Genomic DNA, 5905 nt, shown 5'->3' with positions numbered 1-5905 from the left:
TCTTGCCAACTGGGTAAAAAAAAAAAAATGTCTCCTGGAATCACACCATGATAAATGTAATGTGTTTCCCTTGATCGTGTCCTTTATAAAATGCTGAATGTGCAATTTCTTTTGTCAGTCTCCTTTTTACCTCTAACTGTGCTCTTTCTATAACGGTGCCCAATTCATTCATTTCCTGCAACTTGTTTTTGACATCTCTGCACAAAAATCTGAGAGGGGCTGGTGGTAAGAAGAGGGACTGAGAAATAACAACTAGCTTGCCTTAAGTAGGGATCAGTATGTTGTGTAAACCTACTTGGTTGCTTAAGTCCTGGCCTGGTACCCTAGCTAATTCCTTTGGTCATTACATCTGACAGATGCAGTTGGATTCCCAAGAATGTTGACAAGATTCAGTGTTATCCAACACATGAGTCATCATGTATTATCTGGAGTATGTAATGCCCCAAAAGTTCTTCAGAAAACAGAACTATCAGATAATAATCCTAGAGATCAAACTGGAAAGTTGCTTAGCACTTCTGGAAAAGGAGAGGAACACCTAGTTTTGATTTACACTAGATAATATCTAGTGAATCTTCTGTTTCACTAAAATCAATCCAAAACATACTCTATGTTTTCTGTTCACGGGTTTCTAAAAATATCTCTACTCAAAATACATTGAATAAATTCCAGAGAATTTCCATTCCTTCATTAAAAATGGCCTTCAAATGTATTTTAATACCACATGTGTCTTCAGCCAGGAAAGTTTCTGGGCTAAATAATCTAGCTATTTATCTTCAGTCTGCTGTCTACACTGCTTTATTTCTTCTTTCCTACATTGTGTAGCTTATCTACAACAAACAAATGAGCAAGTGAGTCCTTTTGTGTGCATACCCTGTCAAAGTGTGCCTGTTGTATGTCACTGAGTTTCTGATAAATAGTTTTAGGAGCAAGCCTGGTGACATAGGCCTTAATCCTAGTTTCCTGGAAGACTGAGGCAGGAAACTTTCAAAATCAAGGCCTGTCTAGGTTATAGAGTACATTCAAGGGCCATGAGTAACTATGGGAGACCTTGCCTCAAAACTGAACACTAAAGAGATCTGGGAATATATTACAGTGTTCCATTGCTTACCTAGCACATAAGAGGTACTAAATTTAATTTCCAGTAATGCGACACACATGTGCACATGTGCATGAGCACACGCTCGCTCGCACACACACACACACACACAATCAGCAATAAAATATTAACTTTCAAGTCACCTGAGGAACTTGACTCTGAATGAAGACAATTGTCAGTACTTTCTGTTGTGTGCCCTGAAGACATCTACTGGCCTAAGAATGAAGGAGATGTTAGTGTTAAAATGCAGCTTGTAAATTATGTAACCTAAATTTTGATGATATTGAAAATGAATTAAAAAACCAAAAACCAAACAAAACCAAAACAAAACCAAAAAACAAACAAAACCAAAACAAAACCAAAAAAACCTCATGAAACTTTGAAAGCCAAGGCTGCCCAGCAACAAAGCAAAACATACCTCAAAGAATGATGGAATAGTTAGAGAGAAAGGACTGAAGGAGCTGAAGGGGTTTGCAGCTCCATAGAAAGAACATCAATATCAACCAACCAGACTCCCCAGAGCTCCCAGGGACTAAACCACCAACCAAAAAATACACATGGAGCGACCCATGGCTCCAGCAGCATATGTGGTAGAAGATGGCATTATTGGGTATCAATGGGAGGAGAGGCCGTGGTCCTGTGAAGGCTCAATGCCCCCAGTGTAGGGTAATGCCAGGGCAGAGAGGCAGGAGTGTGTGGATGAGAGGGGGAGCAGGGGGAGGGGGAATGGGAGAGGGAGGTTCCGGAGGGGAAACCGGGAAAGGGGATAACATTTGAAATGTAAATACATAAAATATCCAATAAAAATAAATTAAAAAGAAGAAAAAGAGTGATATACCTGTTAGAGAACAGAACATCATCAAGGAAAAACACCAAGGCCAAGTGTGAAGAGCTCACAAGTCCCTAAACTGTACCAAATGAGCTGAAACCCTGGTATTCCTGGGCTTTATTTAAGGATGGCTTCCATAAAAACCCTCACATCTGCTGTGTTTGGTTGGTTATTTTTCCAGGTCCCCTGTTATTTTTCCTCCCTTCCAGTGTTCCTTCACCTCCATTTGAGCAGTCATCCCCATCCCTGACCTGACACAAGCATCTGTCTCTGTTCTTTCCATGAACCCTTTCCAGCTGAAAATATTCAGTTCCACGGTTGTAATCTTGAATTCAAACTTTCCTCCAGAGATCTAACTCTGTAGTGTAAATGTCTCCTCGATAGATACAATTCTCTCTGCAAATATTTTCAGTCTGACAAGTTAATTTCCCTTCATCATCAGAGTAGCTCCTCCCCTAGTGTTTATCAGGCTTGATAATTTCTCAGTCATCACTAGTCCTTAGATGCCAGCGATTCTTTTACAAATCTTTCCTTTTTGTTTTAACATCTATTAACTGAAATCTACTAAGGGCCAGAGACTGATGAAGAACTAGTCCATAGAAAGTTATGACAAGAACAGTAACTTCAGTAGGATTCAAGGAGACATATATTAAACAAGCAAAGGAACAGAATAGAATAGAGTTTCTGCCAAGAATTATGAGTACTATAAATAGGTTCCTGTAGTGGAGAATAATGCTAGAGTATAAATCTGTGTTCCAAGGAAGGTAATATTCAGGTTATGAATGGATGGGTATGAGCAAAGTAGGGAAACTGGAAAAGAAACGCTCCAGACTAGAAGGCAGAGGGGTTTAATCCTAAAACACCAGAGCATTCACACCATAGCCTGTCAAAAGGCCAGAAAGGTTGGAGCACAGAGAATGTCAAAAGTGCCATGGTTTGAGGGTACTGGCTGGCATTTATGGGGTTCCTTCCTTGATGGAATTGTGTGAACTGTTTACGTGGAATGTCATATTTCTCACCTGTTCTCTCTTACAGTTATTGTACCTGATTGTTGAACTGGAGAAGCAGGTACAGGGAAAGCTCATCATTTGTTCAAGTTCACACAATTGCTGTGGTGGGCGGAGATTTCAGTCCCGGCAGGTCGGTTCTTTGTCTGCGTGATACTGCCATCTCTTGGAACTTACATTAAGACTGCTTTTGAAGGTACGTTAGAAACATCATAAAGAATATGAATTTTATTATTGTTGAAAATGTAAAGTCACTGGTGGCTCTTTGAAAGGGATACAATGTTCACTTCCCAAATTTCCCCGGAATTCTTCACTTGCTTATTCTTCTCCTTTCTATCTCCTTAGACCAATCTAATCTCCAGGATTTGCTTGAGTCAACCACACTTGGTATTACCATCAGATTTCAATACTTCTAAAGCCTAAATTCAGAGAAGCTATGCCCTGCATAAACCTTCTCAATAACCCCATGCAGCCTTCAGGGGAAGATCGAGCATCCTCAGTCTGGGACAAACAGCACTTAGAGATCTTGTTTTGCTTCTCCTCTACCTTGTTCAAAACACATTTACTTCCTTGACTCCATTCACACTGAATGGCCCACCGTTTGTCAATGTGCCCTCTCCCTTCTCCTTGCTACAGAGAAGACTACAGATGAGAGAAATTTTGTAAAAACAGACATTTCCTGTTCTTTCTACTGTTAAATACGTGTCTCCATGACAAGAACACATTTTCCTGTCTTAACAGCACTTCCTTACAGCCAACATATATGGCTTATTTCACCTTCTACTTACTTAAAAGAAAATCTCAACTGTGAAGTCACTCCTAAACCTTGACCACTCACAAAGTGAGAAGAAGCCATCTTATCTTCTCTACTGCTCAGAGATGTCCCATGACCCAGCACACTCATTTTAGCTTTGTATTGCTTGCATAATCCATTTTAAGGGATTAGTCTTATTCATACAATGCCTGGAATATGGTAATAAAATTCCACATAAATTATAGAAGATGAATAAATAAACTGCAATAATTCAAAACTTAAGCCAAAAAGAAATCAATGGTGAGCAGAAATAGTGTGATTTATTACTTTAGGGATCATATACCATTTCAAGTGGCAGTATAGAAACCTATTCTACTATTGAAGTATCTGAAGACAGAACCAAACTGGTACTATCTGAATCAGTTAGTGGGTCTGCTTAAATATCTCTTACAGGTATATAACTTCGGATCATGAAATTCATAACTGTGAAAGCTGAAGAAAAATTATCATAAAATTTATAATATTAGAATCAAGTTCTTTAACACAAAAAAAATATATTTAACACCTTTGCAAGGAGATGCTGCTATGACATATGTGACTCTCATTTAGAGATTAGATGATGAAGGTCAGAGGGTCTAAACCAGCCAGGTGTTTCGCAACCACTAAGTGGTAGAGCCCAACCTGAATCAAAGTTTTCCAAATCTAGATAGCATAACTCATTTAAGACTAAACTGAGGAGATGTTACAATATCCGCTAACAATATTTACTTGGAGAAAAAGGTGCACTAAATATGTACCATAAGTTAGGAATAAAACTCATGCTTATAAAAGGCATTAAGTTTTAGTTTCACTTCTGCTGGAAAACCCCAAAGTTCAGACTTGTGAAACCACTTGAATTTTTAATGAATCCGTCTTGCTACAAAAGCTCAAAATCTTGGAGCTTTTATCTGAGTCTGAAGCAAATGCTGTTTTGGTCTTGAGAATATTCATGTATTCCAGGCATTTTGTCATTTCCTGGTCCAGAAAATCCAAATATTATTATATTTATCCTCTCAGCATAAAGTGAATTTTAGATAATTCATTTCTAGGCCAGAGTTAAGAGTTTTATATGTGTTTGTGATGTTGTTTTGTGCAGTGACCATGAAAAATCATGGCATTCCAGTCTGTGATTAACTTTTAACTTCATATCCTAGAGAGAGATTTCAGAGGGAAATAGCTACTGGTCAGTTTTATAGAAAAAAATCCCTGAAAAATGGCATATATTTAAGCTATTTGATTTAAATGAAAAATGGAAATAGAAAATTACCAATGAAGGCATAATAATTGTTTTCAGTGGTTAGTGGTTCATTTATTATAGAATTATATATTTTGCCTAATGTTTTTTAAAATATTCAATATGATAAATATGTCTAATTTTAGCTGCAGGAAGCTTATGAGCAACAATAAAAATTAGAAAGGAAGATATTTGGCTGGCTATCTTCTCCGACATGGCTTCAGCCTCCAACTTAAGGATGCTGGGTATACAGAGACAGCCTCCTAGTTTGAACTCAGGTAAGTCTCTGTGTCCTTGGCTTTGAGGCTGGATCTCCTACACAATTACATCACCTCAGGGTAAGAGTACTGAACCACACATCACTGTCAGCATTTGAAGACAATCATTTTTTTTTCAAGAAAATTCCCTGAGCTAGTGTCACATAATAATTACCAAGATAATAAGAGAACACAGGAAGAGTAGCCCAGATGTAGCCTGGGGAGGAGAGAGGTACATGAGGATGATGTAATCCAACAACATGGAAAGTAATCACTGTGGGTTTAAAATTGGTTTGACCCAGAAATGTTCCATTCTGGGGCCCCAACCCTGGTCAGGATGGTGTGCTTGTTTGGAGCCTTCCTGGAACTCCCAATCCTTATATGTTCTCAGAAAACCCACCAAAGACTCAACACCTGAATCTTTCTTACCTTCAACTCCTAAAGGAAACTCACACCTAAAAGCCTTTATTCCTACAGAAGTTACACTTCATTGTTCTAATTAATGACAATTTGCATATGTTGAGGTTGGAATTGTGCTCTTGTTTCTTTTCTAATCATGATAGTCCATTCTTGATCTAACAATCAGAAAGATGCTAAAGGCCAGAGAATCCATTCCCAGAAAAAGAAAGAGAGAAAAAAGAAAGAGAGAAAGAAAGAAAGAAAGAAAGAAAGAAAGAAAGAAAGAAAGA

The sequence above is a fragment of the Grammomys surdaster genome, unplaced genomic scaffold, assembly GCF_004785775.1.
Source record: "Grammomys surdaster isolate TR1022 unplaced genomic scaffold, NIH_TR_1.0 98, whole genome shotgun sequence".
NCBI classification, from domain to species: domain Eukaryota; kingdom Metazoa; phylum Chordata; class Mammalia; order Rodentia; family Muridae; genus Grammomys; species Grammomys surdaster.
The sequence above is the reverse complement of the archived record's forward strand: the minus strand, read 5'-3'. Positions refer to the sequence as shown.